The sequence below is a fragment of the Sceloporus occidentalis genome, unplaced genomic scaffold (genome assembly GCF_023333645.1).
Source record: "Sceloporus occidentalis isolate IW3139 unplaced genomic scaffold, rSceOcc1.0.p SCAF_11, whole genome shotgun sequence".
Classification (NCBI taxonomy): Eukaryota; Metazoa; Chordata; class Lepidosauria; order Squamata; family Phrynosomatidae; genus Sceloporus; species Sceloporus occidentalis.
The window spans coordinates 22,664,238-22,691,400 of NW_028316991.1; positions in this window are offsets into that span (position 1 = coordinate 22,664,238).

The window sequence follows — 27,163 nt, forward strand, 5'->3', positions numbered from 1 at the left end:
CATGGTGCCTTATTGTATCCAAAAATCCTCTGCCAAGGACAGCATCTGAATGTTGTTTCTAAACCATTGCTGTGAATTTAGATGCTATTTAAATGAAGCATTTTATGCAAACTTTCCTGTTTTGCTTGACATGGAGATTTCAAAGCAGTTTTGATGTGTTAACAGAGTGTTTTTTGTATTCACCCCTATGCTAATTTATAATTTAATGCCATCTTTGACCCAAAACTAGATTGTTCCGGTTTCATCAACTCAAACTAATCTCTAAATCCATTTTCACATGTTTGATATTGCCCTTCCCTGTCTCTCCCTATCACTTAATAACCATCACACCTACTGAATGTTGAATGCTCACTCTTGGCATATCCTCCGTGAACATTGATTAAAAACAGCAGGCATTTTTTTAGTGTTCCATAAAGCAAATTCTTTTAGTGTTAGATAGCGCAAGTGACATTTTCTGGAATGAAGAGAAACTGCCATACAATTTTTAACCCCTTAAGGACAAGGGGCGGTCCCTAAACCCATTGAAAACAATGCATTTTGAGCCCGTACATGTACGGGCTTTGTCATTAAAGGGTTAATAGATTGATAAAAAAAATTGTGCTGCTTCTAGAAGTACGGGTCAAACGTTATTCGTAAAACCTAGTATTAATTGCTTCTGTGACACCTTAATGATCATTAATTAGAATCTAATCATATGTTAATGACACATGGCCATTGCCACTGATTTTAATACAAAAAAAGATATAATTCTTATTAAAATATACGACAGTCTGACCTCGGCATGTGTTAATTAGTGATTAATCATTGTAAGAAATACATGTTTTAATTGTGTTTTAACTAATAAGCATAGCTGGGAATTTTGCAGGGTAATCTGCTTGGGGTTCTTCTTCTTCTAGGACATGGCTTTGCATGGAGAGGCTATCCATGTGTGGGGGTAGATTAGCTGTGTACAAGGGCAGTTCTTGCCCCAGACGGCATTGAGTAAGGAGTAGGGACGGAAACAGGCTGGGAAGGCCTGCTTCTACCTCAAAAAAAAGACCAGGCGACCCGGAGACCCAAGGAAGCTGCGGTTCACCCGGAGACTCTGCGGCAAACCCGAAGAATTCCCAGGTACGCTGTTAAAAATTAAAGATTTTTAATATTGCATAGGGTTTTTTTTTGTAGTCCAACCCAACTTTGTCCTCACACGAAGACCCGTCTTTGTTGTTTCAACTATTTTCAAAAAAGATGAAAATATTTGATAAATACTTGAGAGAGAGTGAACGCTTGTTTGCTTTGTGATAAGAACATTTCTGTAAATTAAATTCCTGCAGAGTTTTCTGTTTTGAAACATCTTTTAACAAATTGCTATTTTTGTCAATGTTTCCATTTTTTTTTTTGCTATATGCCGGAAGAACACCCGAAATACACGATCAAATCATAACAGATATCATTATGCGTACCATAGAATGAGACGGTTATAAAGGATCTAATCAGTACTAATTTGAGAGACAGGCAGCTGCTTGATAACAACTATTCCTATTTTTGAAAGGAATGAATGATAATATGTAAGGAGCACCAGCGTTCCTTAGTTATTCATTTGTGTTACGTGGGGATACTAAATATAGGCTAAATGGTGAAAGATAACTAAATGAAATTGAACAAGATACACATTCTAAAACTGTGGGAGTTTCTTGTCCCAAGAGCTTACAATCTTAAGTGATGTTAAAGATAAATTGAGAGAATAGATAAGGGCAATGGGTTAGGGTGGCTGGCATAAGAGTTTTGATTAAACTTTTAAAGGTTTTGATGCCTGGAAAATGATCAATTAAGAATGTTTTGTGTTTTTAATGGGTATGCTGCTTCTTTTAAACAATTTACAAACTGTAATTATTGTCATTAGTAAGTATTCACATTTCAAGCAATTATTCAAAAAGAATTTAAACTGCGCATCATTTTAATAGTAAAAGACCTGTTAAATGTAGTAAGTTTGATAGACTGAGACTATAACGGGAAAAAGAAAAAAAATGTTTCATATCCTTTAGAGAAGCCCATGCAGATTAGTGTTGGGAAGAAGGATCTAAGTTAAACAGCAAAGACTAGACAACTATCAAGACAACAAAGTGCAGCAGACCAGTATGGTACTCCCCAACATTTCAGGTGCCCAAATTGTACCCAAGTGCACCTCTTTTGGGGTGGTTACCCGACCACCTAACTCAAAGAGACCGTTTATGAAGCTCAGCTGCAGAACATCGCAGAGTGGCCACAAAGGGGCTTCAATGGACAACATAGACCTCCACTGAAAAAACAGGACTGTTAGAAAGTATGCATTATTCCATGCACAGCACCACCGTTACTAAACGGTTTGACCAAACTAGCCAGCTGCATTCGTGTTATGTACATTTGGGATGATCTCTACAAGCACTGGACTGAGGTTAGACTTTTATTTCAGATTATAGCTTGAACTTTTATTTGCAATGATTGATAACACCCAGAGAGTCCAAAACCCAGAAGAGGTAAAGGGCCAAAAGTCAAGCAATACAGGCTACAAAACATGAGTATGTAAAAGTTGAACCAGTCAACATCGAGGTCAAGGCCTACTTTCTACTTAATGGTGCCTGATGGCAAGATGGTGCCAATAAATGCTTCTTCCTTCTCTGCCTGCTTTCTACCAGCATATGATGTCATATCCTAAAACTCTGCATCAGCAGGTCATGAGCAGGCCACAAGGAAGCAAAAGTGTAGAGTTCTGTGTCCGCCAGATTTTGCTGGCCGTTGAGGGATAGCCTCTGTGTGACTCTGACATAAGCCTGGGCCCTTTTTTCTCCCACGTTAAAGAGACAACCCTGGAGAAGCAATAGAAAAACATTACAGGCATTAGGAAATGGGCATAACGATGGTCTGTAAGCATAAGCTAGTTAGAATGAATTAAGCTTAAGTTCTTATGGTGGCATGCAAAATCATGAAATGGGCTACTAATGGGGTCCTAGGCTCTTTATTATTGTTTGATAGGACAGTTGAATTCTTATGTTTTTGACATCCGACAATCCATACTTTTAAAATTGTTTGTAACTTTGTGTTTTATTATTTGTTTTTGTATAGTAAACATAAAAAAGTAATCAAGCAGAAACCCCAGAAAACATAACCAAGAAGATATAGTTGTTTTATCGCATGTGCACAGAATTTTTATGTAGATAATGGTGAAATAAGAAAGTATTGCGGTTTGATATATCTGGCTCTCTATACAATAGAACATTATATTCTAAAGCTCTCAAGTTGTTATGAAGGATTCCGGTAAGTTGGATGACACAGTCAGGATTTATCCTCAAATTACATTGAGGATCTAGGTGTCAGGGTAAAAAAAAATTGGAATATGTCAGAATAGCAGCTGCAGTATTACTGTGCTGTTACCCAAAATCAAAAGATTCAGAACTTAAGAAGGTTTCAAGGTGAGGAGACACAGTCACGGAACAGTATGTTTTCAGTGATTGTTCACACGAGCTAGGAAAATGTTCAGCAGAGGACTTGGTATAAATGCGGGGAGCTCTGAAGACACACGTACCAGATTAATGAGCTGTGGGCCCTGGAGCATTTATACAGAAAGGACCCCCAATTATTTTTTTCTGCAAAAACACAAATAACATAATTAATGAAAATCGATCTCGCAAAGAGACGGTATAAGCAGCTGAACTTCCTGTAGTCTACTTTGTTCTTTTTTTCTCCGTCTTTGGTCTTTAATCATGCAGTTTGTTTTGCTCGCTCTCTCTTTCTTGCTCCTATCTCACTGGCGTCTTCTCTTTTTGTTTTCAGAATTTTCACAGCCTCTCCTTTTTCTATCCTCTTTTTAGTCTCTTCTGATTGCTTCTTGTAGACTCCTTTCCTTAGATCTCCCTTTTCCTGTCTCTTTGGTTCTCGTGCCTACTTCTTGCAGTCACATTTCTCCTTGCCTGCTATTTTCCTGTCTTTTTAGTTCCCATGTAGTTTTTTTCTGCCCTATCTCGTTTTTGGACTGTCTCGCTTTTTTTTTCTCCTTGCTTGTCCGGCTTTTATGCTTTTCTCCTTTTTCTGAGTTCCATTCAGTTTCGTGACAACAAATGTTTCTGCCACTTGCCTTTGGCCCGCTGTTTGCAGCCTGTACTGCGTAAATTTTAATTCTTGTCTTATTTTAACTTTTTAATAAAAGTTAGATTTTATTGGGATTTATTTTGGGACAAAATTATCTGGTTTTTTTTTTTTCAATATTCTTATTAGGGTTAGTCCCTTATGTGTCCTTTATATTGATATGACATTTTTGTGTACTGCCTTATGTGTTAATAATAACTCTAATACTACTAAAACCACTGCTAAGAATAATGTCGTAAATGTTCTACTAATAATAATATATTTAATGCAACTAATACTACTGCTAATAATAAAAATGAATGTAATACTACTACAAGTAATAATAGTATGTTTCATATAACTAATACTACTGTTAATAATAATAATAATAATAATAATAATAATAATAATACTCTGTTTCCGGACAAAATATTACAATTTACACATTTTTGGTACATGAATTTTATAATTTCCTTGATCCTCCGTTAAGACACTAAATCCAAAGCCCCGATACTTGATGATACACACACATGTTTGCGTAGAAGGCATGTGCTCCACGTGACCCTGTCCCTCTCGCTGACATTCTATGTTTAATGTCTGTATCTTGCTATGAGCCATGGACTGAGGACATGTTGAGCTATGTCTGAGCGTCTTTCCCTGTATGAGATCTCGGCTCGGGGCCAGTGCCTCGCTCCAGTAGATCTCCACATTAATTGGTAACATGTAGAGCCAAGAACTAGCATCAAGGCTGGCAGACTCTCGTAACAGGATCAGTGGGGCTGCTGCCGAAGGCAGACAATCAGATCTGAAATACGGCCATTTTGAAAAAAAAAATCTCAATATTCAGATTTCATTTAGCTTTATAGAAGAACTAAAGACCTAGATATTGATTAAAAATTTAACATAAAGGGTTATTTATTTCTCAATATTACATAATAAATTTTACACCCATTGAAATAACCAAGACTGATATATATTGCCTGCCATTCCTATACAGAACTCTATGATACTCTTATACCCAGCAAACATTCCGAGCTCCTACAAAAGAAAGGCATTCTCGGAGGAAAGGGGGATTTGGGGACCAGAAAGAGTGACTGTAGCTCAGAAAAAAGGGGTCAATTGGGATTTAAACATTGATTCGGGTTTTGGTCTAGGGAACGGAATCTCTTGGAAAATCACGCTCCATGAAGCACCACTGTTGGCGAGCCACTTAAAAAGTAGATCACTGATCCCAAGCTGGCCCATTAACACTATAAGGGTCTGTGCTGAGTTAACTCGCAGCTGGCACCACACGTCCTTAAAATGCGCTGTACTGGTATATGATGTCATACTGGCAACCATATTGGGAATAATATTGTCATCAGAAAAATTCTGTACCATAACATTAAATATACATTGCAAGAAATAGCAGAAATTCAGAATTACTGATAATTACTGAATAACGTAAACTATATATTTTTTATGACACAAAAAGACAAAAGCAAATATATTTAATAAGAACAAAAGTTAATCGCCATATTAGCCCTTGAGAAAATCAAGCTTTTCATCAAAGTTGATACCTTTTTATTGGACAGACATAGAAAAAAAATTACATTTACAAAAAACCTTTGGGACCTCTGAGGTCTCATTTACAGATGGAAGAAGAGACCTCTGAGGCTTATGTGCCTCTTTTTCTATCAGTCATGCTGATAAAAGTCATCCATTTCAACTAAAGATCCCAGATTCATCTGAAAATAAATGAATGGTTATAGACATCTGATAATGAAGCAAGTATAGTAGATTTAGCAAGCGCCATTTGGTCAGATGCCAGCCTTGAATTGTATTTTAAAAGAAAGGTATGTTTGAATATGAATAGTACAGAAAATGCGTTAATGAATAATAACTTACCTTTATAGCTTTTGAATCATGATCATAAATTAAGACATGGAATTATTCACAGGCTGCGGCTATGATGTAGAAATCCCAATAATTAAAACTTTCTAACATAAATTACCTGCAGGAATATGGTCGACTCGACTTTTTTAATATTATTATCTTGTCATTAGTTGAAATATTAGATTTTTTAATCCTCTTAAAGAGGTCAATTTATCTCTTTATTCTTTAAACTATTTAATTCAAAGGTGGGCTATCTCACGTGATATACTTACCTCCAGTCTGCTTCAGCACTGGCTCGCAAACACTACGTCCGGGGAGCCTGATTAGACCACTATGAGCAGAAGGATGATCCAGTTGACTTCAAGCCCAATGACGCCATTGGGCACTGCTTTCCGCGTCCCGCAAGGGTAGGCTCCGAAGAGCCAAAAAGTTCCCAGATATGTTCATCGGTATTCAATCAAATCTGCAGGTAGTGTTTCCATGCCTGTTCTTCTGTCCAGCTTACTGTCTTAGAAGTACAAGCACCTCTTCTCATATCGTATAAGTGGCGGCAACAGGAGGACCAGCAGGAGACGTCCATATGTGGGGTTGACTACATAGCCTCAGGCTGCTATGCATGTGCATCCAGGGTCCTGGGCTTTACCGAGCATATGGACAACTTGTAAGAGGGGTCATCAGGAGAGCTGAAGATGAGGGAGCACTGAGATGCAATCCATCTCTGCAACATTCGCCGCTCTGTGTCTCCTTTAAAGGAGCAGAGCGATGACACCACTTTTATAGATAAATAGATAGACATGACTTTCACATTCTTCAAAATCATGGCATAGATTGCCATTGATTTTACAGAACCCTGGGCTGGTCAAGGGAGATCCTCTCTCCGCAGCTGGCCCATGATCCCCACTACTGACAAAGGTCAGATAGTGGACCAGCTATGCGGGACAGAGGGACAATGCCAAAAATCGGGACTATCACATGAAAACCAGGACTGTTGGGAGGCATGGATATTATATTCACTGTGCTATAATTTAATGGCTACTTTTATTATTCCAATAAGACTTCATATCAGTTCATATACATGTCTTCATAGAGAAACTGACCCAAAACAAAGCTTATGGCTCTTATCTAGATAATGAATCTATATGTTTAATTAGAGACACGGTACTCGCACATGTCTATAAAAACAAATAATAATAAATTAATAAAATCTTTTTTTTTATATAGTTCATAATTACCTTGTTTGCACTTAGAATGCATTGTTTCAGAAAAAAATCCCCTTTTCCTATTTCACAAAAGGCTACATTCATTTCCAAAAGTCTACAAACCTTTCATTAAAAAAAAAAAGAAAAAGAAAATAAGAAAGCTTTGTGTTGCGCAGGGGGTACAAAACCAAATTCTAATATAATTACCTTAGTCTAAAGGAAGCTGATTTATATGCTAACAACTTGCACAGTGTAAATTTCTTGAATAATGCCCTGGTGTATTTCTATGAATAATGATTAAAATTAGAAAAATGAAGCGGCTTTATATAATTCTATCTACATATTTGTAGGCGCAAGCAATTGTTATATTTCATTTGCGATCTCAGCGCTACTTCTTCAAGATGTTTGAGTCGGAATGACCAAAATTTAACGCCTCTCTTCAGAACTAGTTCTTATTCCCCACGATATTTTTCTCTCAAATGGGAAAAATGAACTCCACTCGAAAGAAAATGATGGTATGATAAATTATTACAAGCTAAAATATTACCAATACAATTAGGCTAGAAGTCGGATCTACTTAGAGGGAAATGCTAAGACAGATACAATATGTAATTGTACTTTTTTGGGGTAATTCATTTGTAAATACTGGGTTCCTGTGGCGGCTCATGCTCTGGTCTCTTCAACAAACAATGCAGGTTAAAGTAAATACTTTAATATGTACTCTTAAACCTGTTTAAATAAATGATTTACCTTTGGGAGAAGCTGCAGCTCAAAAACTCATCCCACCGATTGGCTGCTTTAAATAGCCAATCATTGGCAACAATAGGCTCTTATAGAGCTGGAACTGTCTGCCGGTGAGTATACCTTGTGGCCGCAGGGACTGCTCAGCTATCGTCGTACATACAGAGTGAATCTAATGGCTAAAAGTAAGAAAGAAAATGATATTGAATAATGTATGTTTATAACAGATAGGAAAACATCAGAGATCAGACTTAACAGCATTTAACAGCAACAGATATTTAAATTACTACTAAAGTGGCAATAATGACTTATTAGTGTTAATTAAGTATATGCTAAAGCAGCACTAACAAGTTTATTAAATAGTAGATAAAAAAAACAATTAAAATAAAACTACAGGGAGCTGCCATTTTTTTTGACCATAGAAACATAATACCTATTCTGCCCTTCTAGTCTGGCCACTTTTCCTATTGTAAAGAGTACTTACACAACATAATGTATCATGTTATTGAAATACAGTTTTCCTGTCTTGTTACATTTATAACACATTCCGAGTTCATTTACAAAGAATGTATAAAAATTCAAAAAACTTCAAAAAACTCTTATTTTGATCTTATATTCAGCAATAGCCAAGGCTGTAATTTTCTAGTCAACCATCACAATACAGCCTAAATGACACTTGGAACGATAGGCGGATCAATCGGCCTAAGAATAATGCAGCCAAATCAGATCCGAGAAGGTCGGTGAAAGGGAACAGCGAGCCAAGGTAATATTTGTCGCAAAAGAAATAGAAAGAAAGAAAAAAAAAAAACCTTTCACTTATCAGTTCAACCAAATTGCACTGGATAGCGAAAATACAAAAGATAAACACAAGGATTGAAAAAGAAAATCAATAAACCGTGGCAGGTGCCGAGGATCTGATCCAGTAGAGTGATCCATCTCCAAACTAAATTGAAACTACATTTACAGAAAAAAATGTCTTGTTAACATTTCTTTCGGAAGCCAAGAAGTGGCAGCAGAAAGCGTTCGTCAGACACAGGTTGGTATTTACGGCAGACAGAGTGACAGCCTCACACTAAATATGGATTTAATTTGACCTGACTTGCTACTTCTAAGATAAAAATCAAAATTAAATCAGGGTTTTTTTTTTTTCTCTCTCCCAAGATAGAAGTTTCGCAATTTGTTTTGGAATTGGTATTTTGTATGCATAAGTATATTAAATGAGTGTGCATATGTATACACAAAATGTTACTATTGTTGGAAAAAATATTTTCCCAATATTCACTGATATTTCTCTTTTTTTTTTTTTTGTATTTAAGTTTATTATACAAACTGATTATGATAAAACAGACATCAACCCGTTTTAGCAGGAGTACATAAATCGGTATTATCGATACAGATAGACGATAAGCAGTACTGCGACGCAACGCAGGGCAATACACGTTACAGTACGACTTCAGTTACGGAAAGCTCAGTAGAAGCAGAGTACGATTACATTTCCAGACGTGGCGCATATGGTTAGCACTGTAGTGGAACATAACCTGGGAAAATGGGGGGGGGCGAGGAGAATGGGGCTAGTCTTCAGCCTCTAGACTGTCCTTGAGAGAGTAGTCTCTCAGCAGGCTGTGGATAAGCCTGCGGCAGTCACGGACTGTGACCTGCTCCCTCCTCAGCACCAGGCGGTTCCTGGCAAACCATAGAGCGTCCTTTACACAGCACATGAGACGCCAAACATCCTCGATGGCGCTCTCCGTGTGTGTTCCTGGAAAAAGTCCGTAAAGTACCGAACGGTAGGACAGGTACTTTCTCTCGATAGAGTCCTTGAGATCCAGCTCCAGGGCTCTGAACAAAGCCTGTGCAAACGGGCACTGCCAGAACAAGTGACGGGAAGTCTCCTCCTCCACAATGCACTGTGGGCAGTGTCTATATCTGCACAGCCCCCTGGCATGCATAAATGTCCTTAGGGGGAGGCCTCCCTGAATGGCCATCCATGCCATGTCTGATATTTCTCTTGGTTCAAAGAAGAACTAGAACCTTAAAGAACTTGAATTAACCTGGGCATTTAAAGTGGAACACTGCAAGTGTGGCATATTAACTATCCATGCTAGAGAAAGCACCAGCCAAAAATGTATGGATATATTTATATATGAGGGGCTAGTAGAAGCATTATTAAACACTCATCTACAGACACCAGACAAGCCAGAAGGCTTGTTTTTCCCTCAGAAATCTCGATGTGCTGCCACAACCACAAGGGATTCTGGGTAGGCACATGCAAATAAGGTCAACAATTATCACCTTTTGCCTCTATATCCACTTTATACATGGAACACTTGAAAGTGGATATAGAGGCAAAAGGTGATCATTGTTGAGCTTATTTGCATGCGCCTACCCAGAATCCCTTGTGGTTGTGGCAGCACTATGAGATTTCTGAGGTAAAAACAAGCCTTCTGGCCTGTCTTGTGTCTGTAGATGAGTGTTTAATAATACTTCTACTATCCCCTTAATTTTAAGTGGAAGAGTTTTCCATCACCTTTACCCACCATAACTTATATAATGGTATTTCTTGTGCTACCCCAAGCCTCAAGTATTAAGCCAGAATTACAACCGCATGCTGATTTGTAATGTTAAGGAGAAAAGCTTAGCAGGGTTTTGATGAATGTTGGTGGCTGTTTTTGGAGCCTGGAATAAGCTGGTTTCTACCAGGAAGGCCTTCTAAGAGATTTCTGTGTTCAGCCTTTCAACCATTTATTCTAGCTGAGCACCTGTGGTAAAGCTGGACTAATTGTTTGGCCAGACTGCATCTTCCTGGCTGGGATGGCGAAAGGCTAGCACAGCTCAAAGGGATCCATTGCACACAGCTTTCTAACTTGGATGAATACTAAAGAAAGCTGGGGTCCTGAGCCTTCTTGGTGTAAAATAAGAAGTTTAAAAAGAGATTGGGGAAAAAAAAAACTGTCTATGAGTGGTGATCTGGCTGCTGCACCTCTTATCCGAGTTTTGTCTAAAGGCTGTCTTGTACAGCGGGGCAATTATTTTCAAGGGATCCATGTGTAGAGTGGTTAAAGAGACAAAAGGTGATCGTTGTTGACCTTATTTGAATGCGTCTACCCAGAATCCCTTGTGGTTGTGGCAGCACCATGAGATTTCTGGTGTCTGTAGATGAGTGTTTAATAATACTTCTACTACTCCCTTAATTTCAAGTGGAAGGGTTTTCCATCACCTTTGCCCAACATAAAACTTTTGTTATTGATATTTCTCCTGCTTTCCCCAAGCCTCAACTATTAAGCCAGGATCACAACCTCATGCTGACGAGTCCCATGAAGGGTGAAACACCTGTCCATGAGCAGCTGTCTTGTACAGCGGGCAATTGCTTTCAAGAGATCCATCCTTTTTCTATGGCACATGTATTTGTAAGCACGCTTTGGACACTGTTTTTCTTTTTAAGAGGCAGTGAAGCCTGGACTTTGCTGGAGGAGGATTGGTAGCCTTCTGGCCCCTTCCTCTCTTCAAAAAAGCCAGCAAGGAGTCTCACTCTTCGGGGTGAGACTCAAGATCCGACCCTCTCATGGGGGCGGGGTTGGAATTTGTCCGAGTTCTCCGTGAGGGAATTCGGTATCGTAGTCTGGCTTCTGCTGCCTTGTGCACAGAATGCGGCACCAAAGGAGCACGCGCCTCGGGCTTCCCAAAAAAGAAATTACTTTCAAGAGATCCATGTATACAGTGGATATAGAGGCAAAAGGTGATCATATAGTGATTGAGAATAGTCAGACCATGGAGGAAGAGGGCAGCATCTTCTGTATCAGGTAAGTGCTTTATATTTCTTTATTTTTTTTGTAATGCATGTTAAAGTACTCACAGAAAGTTAGGGTTACTCACAAAGCACTTGAATATTCATTCTTGTATAGAGAGGGTTTCAGACTGTCCCATTAAGCATGGGACAATCTGAAATGCCAAGAAATAAAAGCTCTTTTCTTAACAAAAAAGAGCGAACAAAACCATGGCATAAATAGCTGTCATCCGCAGTGATGGAGTGGAGCCATTTAAAACTTCTTGAACTAAAATCCTTTCCTATCTTCAACAGATCTTGCAGAGATATACTATCACCTTGCTCAACCTCCACAATAAAATGAATTTGCTTTGGATAGACTCCATTAATTGTCCATAAAATAGATCTGACTCGTTGCTTTTATAGAGATGGGCATGTCATCAGAAATACGCAATGCCTTTAGCAAATTGGCTTACCATTAACCATGGTAATAAAATACTTTAAATAAAAGAAGAGCGCTTGCATTTTAATATTCGGGACTTTGCATTACTTAAACATTAGCAGATATCTTACTAGCAGCTATTTTTTACAGTAAGCTAAAATGGTGTAATCTATATAGAAAAAAAAACATGTATATTGAAAAAAATTTTATATTTTAAAAATAATCTAGTAAAACAAATAAACCTGCTTAACTAATAGCAGAAAAACCAGTAATCTTTGAATATCCAAACTCTGCCAGGAAATAATTACAACGTCTGTATTTTTATTGAGAGTAATTAATCATATCCACTGGTCATGTGAGACAATGAAGAGCAGTTATTGGTTGAATTGGATTCTTGCCATAGCAGCAGAAAGAGATCATAAACATTTCTTGGTGTCTTTGCTAGAGAACTCGGGGAAGATATTAGCAAGAAAATATTAGCTTTTAGTTATTTGAAATGAAAGCATACAAAAGCTGCTAAATACTGTATTAATCACTGGGGATAATACAGTTTCGTTAATCTATAATTGAATTAATGTAGTGTAATACCTGCCGCAAGTAGTAGGCAACCCAGTGTATCTAAGTACCATGGGGAGAGACCATTTGTCAGTACAAATAAGCATAACACTGTGACTATACCTAAATTCTGCATAGCTGCTGTCATGGAAGCCTCCGTGACTTGGGACTTGGTCGGCGGCTGGTGGTTGTATTTCCCATGATAGATGGTGGACCCCTGGATTGCATTACATAGTTCCGGCAGGTGACAGTGGACACTAAATACAGTGCAATCTCTGGTTCCTTTGCTTGGATTTATGTTTAAGTCACCCTGTATCTGATTATGGGTACAGGGTGGCAACAGTGAGAGAGCCGGAGCTCTCTAGATCCCAGTTTCCCTCTTCCTCCTCCTCCCTGTCTGACCAATATTATTGGTTCTGATGGCAGGATTGTGTTCATGTGCTTTTTGAGTGCTGTTATGACTAATTTGCATATGATCTGCATATAGTGTTTTACATATGGTGTGATGCATGCTGGTTGTAGCTCACTACCACCTTACTGAAAAGCTCTTGGAGGCTGGTGAAGATTGCGTACTCAATAAAGTGAGTTACTATTTTATCTCAATGGAAGTCTATTTTTGTTATTGGGGTAAGTCTTGGTGCTGCTATTGTCAGAGTGGTAAAGCAATGTATTGCTGTACTTCTGTATAGTACAGTGCTGCTGAGGTCCCAAAGAGCTATGATTCTTGCTGTCTCTGTTGCTGGTCCTGCCTGATGGTTGAAGTTTTGTGTTCCTGGTGGCCATGGGGAGAAGGAAGGATTGTCTGGTGGGTATACCCAGTTGGGGTACAGGTCGAAACGACTGCCAAGAGTTCATAATTTGACATGAGAATTCTAATTACAAGGTCTGATTCCCACTTGTTGGTAATTCGATCAATATAAGCATATTGACACCCAAGTAATGTCAGTGGCACTGTGTTGCATCTCAAAGCCATTTTTGTAACACTTAGGCACATCAGGTATCCACATGTGTCTTTGGAAAGAGACTCAGGCATCGCAGTACTTCATTTGTGTGTGTGTGTCTGTTATCGTATGGTGTTAGCATGTGTGTGTTAGCATTTGGTTTTAACGTGAGCGTGTGTCTCCGCATATTGTGAAGACCGGTCTCTGCATGAGGTGAGGGGAAGGGAGCTCTGTGAGTTGCATTAAAGATGGTAGAGGGAGAGGGAAAGAGAAGAGTGTGTGTGTGAGTATATGTATCTGTATATGTAGGTTAAAGTGATTGTGTTTGTGTATAAAGTTAGCGTGTGAGTGTTGGTGTACATTATTAGCATCTGTGTGAGCGTATAATGTTGGGGCTTATGTGAGCATATGTTGTTAGTGAGTGTGTCAACATAGTGTGTTAGAGTGTGTGTATATTAGTCTGTGGTATGAATATGAGTGTGTGTTATAGTATTTGGTATTGACACAAGTGCGTGCGTGTCAGTGTGTGTGGTGTTAGCATGGATGTGTGTCAATGTATGGTGTTAGAGTGTCAGGGGTGAGCCTAGAGTTAGTGGCTCTAGGAGAGGAGGGGCAAGGGGTAGGAGTGATTGTGTGCATTAGTATGGTGTTAGATTGAGTGTATGAGTGTTAGTTATGGGAGGTTTCGAAGAAATACTGCACTTAGGTGCTGCTAACCTTAAAATCAGCCCCCCGTAAAATATTGTATACATACTGAAATATCTTCTATTTTTGTTGCATACATAACATAGACACCCCATTCCACTTGAAATGAGTCTGCAATAGTAACTGCTCCTCTTAAACCTGAGGGGAAGCAGGCCCTGTCAGTTAATCTAAGGTACAGATGACCATTTGCAGGGAGTAGCAACAAACAATGAGGCCAAATGTATATAAGCTAAATCACAGATATTTCAGATTTTTACATTTCTAATATTTACATTTAATGAGCTATCAGCCTTACATTTTTCTCCTTTCGTTTGTCTCTTTTCCCAAATCTTTAATTTTTACTGTTGAATCCAGCAAGCTAAAATGGCTTGTTTTATTTTTTCTTTTCTTTAACTTTTTTTTTTTTTTTTTTTTTTAAAGCTCACTTATTTTATTGCATCAGAGATGGGTTAAGTATAGAGGACAGGACACGTTACATGGCATAAAATGCCTTTAGACATTTATTTTGCTGTAATTGTCATAAATAGCATTGAAAGCTGTTGTCATGCATAATTTATGCCTCTCTCCCTTACTGTGTAAATATAAGACAGTGATTTCCCTGTTCCTCGTGCCAAGAATTTCCCATCTTGTGAAATCTAAGCGTAAAACACAGTTATTTTATTGGCTTCAGTACAACACAAGCATATTGAATTTCAGATTGAAATTTTATCGGTTCGCCTTTCTTTTTTCATTTTTGGGGGGTTTTTTTACGGGCAGTGTTACTGTTAACATTTAGCAAACCAGAGTGATTGGAATTGAGAAAAAATCATCTTATAGGCTGTCGCTATCTGACCCTCTATCTATTCACTAAAAATTGAGCTGTCTGTTAGTTAAGGGATTAACTCAACAAATATAACTTGACAAGTCGAGCACCCCAACGTGACAATGAACTAAATTTTAATCAATAATAAAAGCGTGTGTGAGGTGACAGTTTAAGACTCGCAGTTGAAAACTCAAATGCACTTGGCTCAAACTTACACAATGTTGAGTTGCACCTAATTCCTTAAAAACAAAAATAGTGAGGCATATGTTTCACCTCTCTAACCGAGCAAGTGTTACCCTGGGAATGCTCTAGAACAATAACATAGCAACTTCTATAACAGTACTCTAAGCTACTGCACTTACCCCGAAACATGCAGAGTGGGGTACAGTAACATAAATGAGTAACAGGAACCTGGAGTGGGGAGCAAAAAAAACTCATGGTGGCTAAATCAGAAGACTAGGAGCAGGTCAAACATGCCGGGTCACAACAGGAGATCACCGTAACAAGCCAAATCAGGTGATAAGGAGCGAGGTCAAACAATCCAGGTCACAACGGGTTAATGAGTTCAAAATAGAGCAGCAGCATAAAGCACAATTTACACCAACCAAGGGTAACGAAATAATGAAAGTCCCACGTAATAGGCTGTAGGGGCCGAGAACCTAGACTGGAGTAAGCATGGTTGGCCGCGTGGTCAACAAGGAAGCTGCTTGTTGCCAACGGGGACAGCTGCTGCGGGAGCAGCCTGCAGAGAGCTGAGTTGGGGCATCGTGGGACGCATGGACAGGTAAGTCCTAATACTTGTCATATTCAAAATGGTTTCAAGGTTTTAAAAAATAAAACCGTCCTATGAGCATCACAACATTCTCCAAAAGTAACCAACATTTAATCCGTTTTAACATTTTAACAAGCTGGATAAAGGGGATTGTTCCAGAACACAGGGAATGTTCCCATCAACACTGTAATATGGTCTTCATATTTCTAACCGGAGACCGTCTGTCTACCATCAATACCACACACTATTGCATTTATAAATATTCAATAAGAGATGAAGTTACTGCTTAATTCATAATATTTTCATAAATGCCTATGTAAGGCTTTTGTGTTTTTGCTTCATTAAGTTTCTGGAAAACAAAAGATCGCTGACCATTCTAGACCAGATTCTATGACATCTTATAAAGTTTACTGTAAATATTGTACTTTGGTGGCTTTGTAACACATTTCATCCATATGGTGATAAGCATAATTCAATGGGGACTTGGCAAAGTCAATGGAACCTCCATGTAAGCCATGTAGAGTCACGCTTGTTGTGAGTTACACGTAAGAATGCAAGAATAGAGAACTCTAATTTAGGACCTGGAGGACTCTTAATCCAGTCCCTACGAAAGTGGATTAAAAAAGTTGCTTAGACTTTTTGAACACTTGTACCAGAAACATAACTCCTACAGGCTTATGATGTACATCTGAAATGTTGGGTTGGATGCTTACAATGACAGTGTAGACTAACCACCTACCATGGTGAGCTCGTAGTCACTAGAAACCATTTAACTAAAGTAAAAACTCTCACTATTTAAGTGGCTAGAAAGGTCAATGGATTAACAGGCACTATTCCCCCCCCCCTTTAGAGTTAACATCTTAATATTTCAAATAAATTAATAAACCTTCCAGTCAAGTGTAGTAATGAGTGAATTTAGTTTTACGACACTTTAGATTTCCACCGTGTTGTTATTTGTGCCTGACAGACTGTCACAAGCAATTAAGTCTCTGCTGTAGGAGAATCATAGTCTGTCATAACTTTTAAACGTAGTTTAGTAATATTAGGATTCGGTCTGGCAGCAAGCCATCAGCTTCTGTCTCCTGATAAATAATAAAACATCTTTCGCACACCGTTTTATTCCACGCGGCTGGTCGTTGTACGCATGAAAGTTCATGTCCCTCGCTGGAAGAAGTGAGCTGATGACCCTCAAGATTTAAAAATATGAATATACATCCCGCATTCTGTCCGGAACGTATGCATCAAACCTACATTAAGTGCCACGTTCACATACAAAAGAGGGGAATTTAGAACTTACAAACTTTAGTTTTCATTTTGTAACATCACATCATGTAGGTACCAGAAGAAAACAACCTGTGAGGATCTATCGTGGTGGAACATGGACTCATCAGCGAATTTCCCACTGCCACAAAACATCCCTTTGCCTCCGCTCTACCTAGCAGCTTTATGAGCCACTGGAGAGTCATAGTGTTGGGGGCCGTGGACCTCCATAACCTGCTCGAGGTTGGCCCTGAATAAAGTTCCTCCTGATGTTTTTGGTCTTTCTACATCCGATAAACTAGAAGATGTTTTGATTCTGTAAATGGGTGCACTATCATCAATTATGGTTAAAAATAAACTTTTTGAACAGAACTAGGATGTAAGATTCAATTATCTCGCAATGTACAAGTTAACGTGTGTCCTCCATAAGGACAAAACCCATTTTGCATTAAAGGAATTATTTGGCATGGATGGGGAAGTGCACGAGCAGAACATTTTTTGGCAGAACGATCCTGTTCATACATTACATTACATTGTGGGTGCACAAGTTGTGAATTTGGCAATTAAAAATTTTGTTTCACCCAGAAAATTGCAGTCATCCTAAAAAGTAGATTTAGAAAATCTGTTTGATTCCATAAGATTTCCACAGTGTATAAATATTTTTGTTGGGACTTTTGTGTCCACAAGCACATACTAGACGGGCAAATGGGTCAAAAACCATTCCGACAAGTTTTTCCGGGTTTGTTTTTGGCCCATTCATTTTCATTAGGGGGGGTCTGACCTAGTTTTTGAATTTGCCAAAATTCTGTAAATTCTGTAAATCCAAATACACAAGTCTAGTAGATAGGCACGTTGGTAATTTTTTCTATGTTCAGAGGTTAAACATTTTAGCGATTTGGCCATACAAATACTGTAAATTTTCCATTTACACTGCTAATATCAAATCTATATGTAGACAATTTAGTTGTTTGTTCATACAACCCACAGAGGAACTTGACCTTAGTATCGTCAACTTCGGCCCCATTCCCCAAATAAGACACATAGACAACGTATGTAATTAAAATTGCTTTATTGTTCGATTTTGGATAAATTTGGCCACGGTCAAAATTCCAGTCTTATCCCCAACCGTGACACTCATTATCATATTTCTTAAACGTTATAAATCATAATATATAATCAACCACAAATTTTTGGCTACAAGCCAACCATATAACACCGTATATCTATAGGGCTGGTAAGGGCGTAACAAACCACGTCACCTATAGAGGCTGCCGGCATCCAAAGCCCAGCAACCACACGTCACCCAACGTATCACCTGAGCAAGGCCCAGGGAGTGTTCTGCACTTCCGCCCTGAGGCATGTGCACCACGAGTACAACCATACCTTAGATAGTTGTCTCAAGCACCGAACCAGCCAACCACATATTAACAATGACCAAAATATAAACACCAACCGCCACACAAGACGATACAACAAAATAAAAAAAGAGGGAAGGGAGGGTGGGAATTTCGCCTACTTAAAAAACCTACAAGCTCATCTGTGAGTAGGTTCCCAAATTTATTTAGTTGATGACACCCAGTGCCCTCCCCTTCTTCCTGTTCCTGAACATTCAGAGTGTGGGGGCAAAAGTTCACACAGGGGGCAAGTGGTCACAGAGGATGTATGTATCTAACAAACATTTTAACCCCTTGTTAGGTCATGGGGTGCTCGTTGTTCCTTCCCCGGTCATGGTGCCCCTACACCTATTTCTTTGCTCCGGGGCTGGTCTGAATGTATCTGTTATATTATTTCAGCAGTGCGTCTATCTGGGATAACTCTGACACATATTTCTCCCCTGGTTCTTTCCTAGGGCACTGACGGAGACATAGCGGTAATTTTAGAAATATTACAATATAAACAGTTTTCAGAATTGCACCTATTATTGGTTGGCGGTAGCACTATATAAATTACCCCCCATTGTGTTCCAATATGGTATTAATACCTAAAAAGTTTAGCATGTTTTTTTTTTTTGTTATAAAGTATTTTAAAATTCAGAGCATGACTGTTGGTCTCGCACAATTTTCACTTTGTACAATAACAAAGAACAAGAGATGTAAGGTGAAACATTATTTAGAGATTATTTAAGGTTGATTAGGTGCCAGAAAAAAAAATTAAACCTTGATGAATCATAGCTGATGGCAAAAAAAGAGTTTATCTCAACCAGCTTCATTAAATGTGTCATTAGGCAGCAGATTACAAAGTACAAATCTTCTGGTTTTAACAGAGCAAATGATTTGATGGCTAAAATATATTGGGTTTTTTTCTGATATCCAGCTTAATTACCATTACCTTATTATAAAATATAGAGAAAGTCTTCACATGCAATCGACACGCTTATCAAAAACGAAAGACAATTTGATAATCGTTAAATAGCCCACCTTCTTCATCTTCCACTATTTCCACTATCGCTATGAAATGGGGTAAAAGGATAACTCCCTGCTGAATTAAAGGGTCACTCCAGCCATCATAGACATATATAATGAACATGACAGCATTTGCCCCTTTCCCTCAACCCTCAGCTAAATGTCCTCCAGGAGATGCATTTGGCCGAATGCATATAAATGATCATGATCCTCCAGTCAAATCTAGTGCTGGGTCTGCTGAACTCTGCATGCAGGGGTCTTTTTAGACCCTTGTGTACACGTGTAAAGTCTTCACATTGATTTGAATGGAGGCACTTTAGTCATTGGTTGGCTGCTTAAGCTGTCAATCAGCGACAGGGCAGCGCTCTTATTCATTTCAAAGGTGGCACTTCGCTGCAGGTTAATGGCAATGGCCAATGGAAGAATAGCCTCCTAGCAGAAGTGGTAGAGGTTAATACAGTAAGGGACTTTAAACATGATTGGTATCCTGAATATAACATAATACGAGTCTGGACGCAACTTCCATGGACTGGACTGCAACTCGCAACATTAAAGCTGCAGTCACTCGCATTAACTCACACACAACTTGTATGATAATGAATATACATGTTGCTTTGTTGAGTTGCATTTTGGAACTTATCAGTTGGACATCCATTTACAAATCACACTTAACAATTAGTATATTGTAAATGTCTGGCATTTTTAACACAACTCATGTTACAGTCTCCCAAGAATTTTCTCACTCTGGAGAATAGCGACATCAAGCTGTCTTGAGCATATTCATATTTCCTTAAATAACATCGAATAGTTAATAGAAATGTATTTTACTCCCTAAAAAAACCTTGAAATATTTAGGTGACATACATTCCATAATGGCACTTGGCAGTATTCCCAGAACCACAATTCTGTGCTCTATGCATAAACTTTCAATATTATATAAGGAATTGTATAGCTTGTTTTAAAATTAAATTCAATACACACAATGAAATGGTTTTTTTTTTCAATATATTTGAGCTTTCCAGGACTATGTCTTAGTGTTTCACAACGACGTCTGCTTCTGCATTAAAGGTGATGTCTTGAGCTACACATCTCAGGTAAAATGAATCTATCAGTCAAGCCAAGGTTAATAACAAAAACCAATATAGAACGGTACAATGAAAAATAATTTAAGGCCGTCCGTTATGCTTATGCGTTTATAAAGTTTAATAATCGCTTTTAAAGTACAACTTCTTAACCAATTGTGCTTGAGGCCCTGCTTACAAGTAAGTTACATAGACACATAGAATTTCACAGCAGCCCATCCAGGCTCTCCATAAGTTCTTGATTCATTTGAATCGTTAACACGCAATTGGTGTAAATGAATTAAAAACAGTAATGCTAAAAACACAAAGTGTTCGTTTATTTATATGTACTTATATTAATAATATAAGTCCAATTTACTTGGTTTGAGTTAAAAGTCATCACCATACCTGGGAACTTTCTGGGTTTGACCCGGAGATTGCCGAGTGAAGCACCGCTTCTCCAGGTCAAGACCCGAATCCTCTGCGTCGCGGGAGCAGGGTCTTGACACGCCCCACTCCCCGCCCATTTCCCTGTTTCCAGCAGACATCAGCAGGAACGTCCCTGACATCAGCGGGACCTCCCATGGACATCAGCGGGACCGCCTACTGACGCCAGTGGGACCGCCGGAGGCCAAAAGTTACCAGGGATGGTCATTACCACCTTGAAATACCTAAACCCATAAGGTGGCATTGCCATGTAATGAGAGGGGAGAGTATGTGTGATAAAGACTAATAATGTTAGTATCTACAAATCTGAGACCTTCCCAGGACTGGGACCCCAATAGTTCTCCCCTTCTGCTCAATATGAGAGGCAGGGAGGGGTATATCTGGGTTGTTGAGGTAGAAAAAAAAAGCTTGAATTGGCCAAAACCAAACACTGCCCAGCAAATGGTCTGGGAATTATAGATGGCCTAGCTCACGATAAATGGCTTATGTATGGCCACCTTGTTCTATGTAAGTCTGGGGGCCACGTGTATCAAGCAGCCGGAGGCATACTTAAGCCAGGATCTGCCACGTGAGGGGTAATAAAGTAACTCATGCCCAGTTTGCCCAAATGCCAGTTCCAAGGGATGGTTATATGCTTTCTATCCAATCCCCCCTCTCGCCCCTCTTCCAAGCGCTACATTTTGAGTACCCTTAATCTTTCTCTTCTTATTCTGAAATCTATTTACCATTTTAGTCGCCCTCCTCTGATCTCTCTCAAGAATGTCCATATCCTTTTTGTTGAAAATATCCTTAAACTATTTTAACCAATTTAACAAACACTTTAATTATTTCTAATGACCATTTTTCGTAAATCTTTTGTAAATAACACAAAATGTACCTTTATGTCATTCATATTACCCCAGGGTCTAACAAAACTGCATACAGGTCAGTGTTGATACGTTGGCATCATCTGGTGGACGTTAAGGGTGTACATTTAACATAGTTGGCACGGAATCTCCTCTCCATTGTAAAAAGATTACCTTTAATCATAGGAACACACTTTTAATGTTAGGAAAAGCATTGTTCTTGATTCTCTAAGGCACATTATTTTCGGTAAACATTATTAGTCCAATATCAACAGATTAAAAAAAAAAAAAAAAAATGAAATATTGCGTTATCAAAATTCAATAAGTAATAAAAATACATGTCAATTTTATTTTTGTTTTCGAAATATTCTTTTCAGACGGGAGATAATGAGAATTACTCTGGAACCTGTTTGCCAGTATAGGCATTATCATATTACTATAATAGCTAATATGTAAAACCTATTACTATCTAATAGGTTTTCAGAATCATTTATTTTCTGGTGGTTGGGGGAAAAAACATTGATTTGGTTTCTAAGAGGTTGTCTAAAAAAATGAATATTTTTGGCAATAAACAATATTGTGTGGTTAATACAATTTGTATACAACCTCTATATTCTATGTAAGATAAACAGCACTGTAACACACAATAAGATATCATGTTATCTCAAACTGCACATGCATTTAAGCTGACAAACGAATGTACCCAAGACATATGCCTTTCCCAAGCATGTTTAGGAGTGATAAGCCTTCTTAAGTAATTCTCCATGTCAGTCCTAGCTAAGCCAGACTCTAGAAACTCTTATCTTAATAGCACGCTCAAGTCTGAGCAGGTGTTGCCTTCCTTGGTCCCAGAATGTCACTAACTAGGATTTCCCTGGCCCTTGGAACACAGCATAACATCATTGGCCCTTACTCATATTTCCCATTATGCCATTATTCCCCCATTATTTCAGACCGACATATATGCGCTATTGCTGGAGGAACCAAAGTCATGAACTGTATTTGGAATAGGAAATTGTCTGTGTTCCATGTTGGAGTGGGGTGATCACTGGTCCAACCTGTACTTTGATCTTCCTCCTATTCAAAATGCAAACAAAAAGGTGTCTCTGTGACCTTACAGTCACTTTCTCTTCTTCCTATGTCTCTCTCCCTCTTCTTCCTATGTCTCTCTCCCTAGGGAGAGAGAGCGAGAGACAGAGAGACAGAGAGACAGAAAGGTAGATAGATTTACGTTAGTGAATACAATGTCTCTCATACACTTTCGTCTATTACTTTGTCTCATTTTTAGTGCTTCTGAAAATTCCGTACTTCTATACTCGTTAAGCCAAAATAGAAAGACTGATTACTGCTCTGTTCCAGACTCGCCAGTACTCCAGGCTGAAATGATTCTGTTCATCGAGGCACAGGTGGTGGTTTCCGTAACTTGATTTGGTCATTAAAAATCCTCTAGCTGCTTCAATAGTTTCTCCCTCAGGCCTATATCACCGGTTTCTTCTTGAGTGATAAAAATGCAGTCCAATGGCCTTCTAACCTTATTACAACCTTTCTTCTAATGATTTCATAATGACTGCCACTCTATGCCAAGAGACCCAACAGATAATGATGTCAATTATGCAAATCAACATGATGGCTTCAAGCCCAATAAATTATGCCCACCAAGACCGAAAAGGGACTATTTTTAATTCGGCTTATTAAATCCAGTTTGTTTCCAACTGTTGACAGAGGTTAATAAATAATAAAAGCTAAAATGTTGCATTTTTAGTAAAACAAATCGATGATGTGATTGTGAGTTTGTTAATTATTATTCTTCCTCGTAGCAGAACCCTTACTTGCCATTTTTTCTGTTTTAATTTAGACTATATCGGGTGAAGACAAGGAACATTATGGTTCTAAACATGCATATAATGACAACAGCATGAACATTTCAGAAACAGATAGTAGTAATTTATATTCAGTCTGTACAGTTCCATGATCCGCATGCAAATCAGATTGAAAGGATTTTTTTTTTTGCACAAATTTCCAACGTTATTTTCCCTTTTTTTAAATTATTTTGTAGGTTTCGCACATTGAATACAAACATTCTGCTTAACTTTTAAACCCGTGCTAAACTCTATCCTAAGTTATTGTAGGAAAAATAACAAAAATAGGAAATGAAATTTATCGATCCAGCTGATGGATGTCTGTCTTCTGGACAGAGGTATTAATTAGTGAGTCCCCATCCCACTAGAGTGAGTGGAACTCACTCTTTTATTACAAAACCCCTGTAAAAGATTCAGATTAAGAGAAGGTTGGATTTTCTGTAAAAAAAATGACTTGGCATAAACTCTTAGCAAGGCAACAAGAGAGATGTTATTATACACTCGACTAGGGGCCCCTGGAGGCAGGGCTGCCATTAGTGAATGTGTCTGATACACCACGTAATTAACATGCTTGATTTGTTTTACTAAAAATGCAACATTTTACCCATTCTCTCTCACCTGTGGCATCCGCTAACTGGTGCAGCCTGCGGGGTCAGGGAATTAGAGTCAGCGCGTGTGAGCAGATGGTGTTGTGTGCATTACCATATGATATTAGTGTGAGATTGTATGTCAGCAATATAGGGTTAGTGTGTGTATTAGTATATGGTGTTAGCATGAATGTACACAGGTATATGGTATATGGCATATGGAAGATAGAGATGAGTAGCAGCCAAATGCGTGTGTGTATGCTGTGAGAGTGAGTTTGCGTGTCGGGATGTGTGGGTGTCAGTTGTGGGGGTGCCCGAAAGTAATACTCCACCCAGGCTCCACTAACCCTACGCTCACCCTTACTCTCATAAAGTATGGTTATGGGAGGACATGGAAGAGGCTGATGGAAGAGGCATGGGGACAGGCTTTAAGTTTGTACTGGGCCCCCAAGATGGCAGCCTTGTCCAGGGGTAGATCAACATCAGATGGGGTAACACAGATACAAGGGGCCCACACAAACACCGCACACAGTGCATTAACTAGCTCCCTAGGACAACCTGGGAGTGGCAGCATAGGTGGATGCTGTCCTGCATTCTGTGAGCATGGTCCCATAATGACAATCGCTCACCGGAGGTGGGTAAGAGCAAGGTTGCACCTGTCATCTTTGATGTTGGCGAGACGGCCCTATTCAGGCTTAGGATCCCATCGGGACTCGCCTCCCCCCACCATTGATGGGGATAAGGTAGCTGGGGACAGGACAGTAACTGTGTTAGCATAAGTGTGTATGTGTAAGTGGTGTGAGATATTGAGTATGTTTTAGGATAAGTGTGTAAGTATGTTTTAATGAGCATGAGAAAGTGTATGTTAGTCTAAGTATGTGTAAGCAAGTGTATATGTGTTAGCGTCAGTGTGTTGCTTAAGTGTGTGTACATATGTGTGCCAGTGCATATGTCGGGGGAAATGGGATGATGCGGCCGCTTGGCTTTGCTTGCTCCCTGAGCCAGAAGGTGCCAGCACTTCCCTGGCTGGATGGCAAGCAGTGCGTGCAACGTGCAGAGGATGTTACACCGGTGGCCCTGCCTATGTCAATAGTCTCAGGGATACCAGACCGTCATCAAGATCATATCAGTTAGCAAGTTTAAGCTACCATGTTTGATCAGTTGATTCATATGTTTATTGCAGCTATATAAATAATAAAAATAATAACAATAAAAACATAAAGCACATTTACTAATTATGAAAAGAAACATCTTAAACAGTTAAATCAAAAATATCAAGATTATTCAGACGTATTATTGTGATTATATACTTGCGTATAAGATGTAGAGTTTGCTAAGACATTAGACAAAACGTCATTGATTTATTAACGCAGTTAAATAATCATCCAACATAATTATAAAAAAATGCAATATTTATCTAAGGATTCAATGATCCATGCTCCCTAAAAAAATGATTTTAGTAGTCTGTGGTGACATTAACATATTAAAAACATGTGAAAACACAATGTTTTAAAAATGAAAATGAATTGATATTAACATTATCCCACAAGCGTAAAAATATTCGTAAAAAATTGATGATCTAAGTGTATCTTCATTAGTAAGGCAAATGAATCAAATCCTTGCTAATTTCTTTTCTTTTACATTTTTTAAGAAATAAGCTTTTTGTTCTACGCAGAGAAAAATAACAGAATTTTTATGTTCTTTTACTGAAAAATGTGCGCAGAATGAACCGACTTAAGCAGTGGATTAAAAATATTTTAAAAGATTGACTCACAAACAACAAACTGCAATTATGTATGAATACGGAGAATGGTTTGTTTAATACAAATTATTATTAAATGGCCAGGCTACATACAGCAACCTCAAAATGTTGCCTTTTGTGTGGTATTGATACATTAATAACGTTCATTAGCAACATATTCTGACATTATATGTTATTATTTAATATAGTAATATAATTTTGTAGCAGAAGCCCTGTATAGCCCTCTTCTCCTGAATAAACGTTAGTTTATTCGAAGTAAAAAAATTAAATAAATAAAAATTTTTGCGCATGAATTCTGGGACAACTTTAGGAACAGAAGTTTAGGAATTAAAAACTTCCATGGTGATTGAAAACTTTAATGTCCTACAGAAAGATGCTGATATGAAGCTGATGTGTGCATTGTTTTTGCTATTTTTAAAGTATAGTGCAAAAAAAGTCAATTCTACTTATATAACAGAAAAAAGGCTGAATTATAAATCTATAAAATGTTATTTTTTTGGTTATTAGTTTTATACTACAATATGGAAAGTTGGGCTAAAAAAACAGCAATTATATAAAATGTAAAACTGTTTTAACTTGAAAAAGAAAATATGAAAAAATAAAAATATGTATTTTTTTAAGAGTTTAAAAAAAAAATGGTGCATTTTAATTTCGGATATGTAAACTCAAACATTTCATTTTCTGTTTTTAGCTTCCGTTCTGAAAAAGACGACGTGATTAAATACCCAGACAGGATCTAGCAAATCCGGAAATCTTGTAAGCATTTTGTTTCACATATGTATGTATGAATGCAGACCAGAATTATACAAAAGTAAAAAAATAAATAAAAAAAATAAAGAATCTTATAAATAGGAAGAATGAAAGACCTACATGTAATTGCTTAATTAGAAATGTGAATCGATTTACGGAAGGAAATTGCAATTTTAATTGTGCAATTTGAAGTGTGCAAGTACAATATGAACGTTAATTATGTTGTGTGTTGTATTAAAATAACTATGTTGTTTAAAAAAAAATGACATTTAAAGGTTCCTGGGCATTAACAGAAATCTTGTCTAAGCCTGAGGG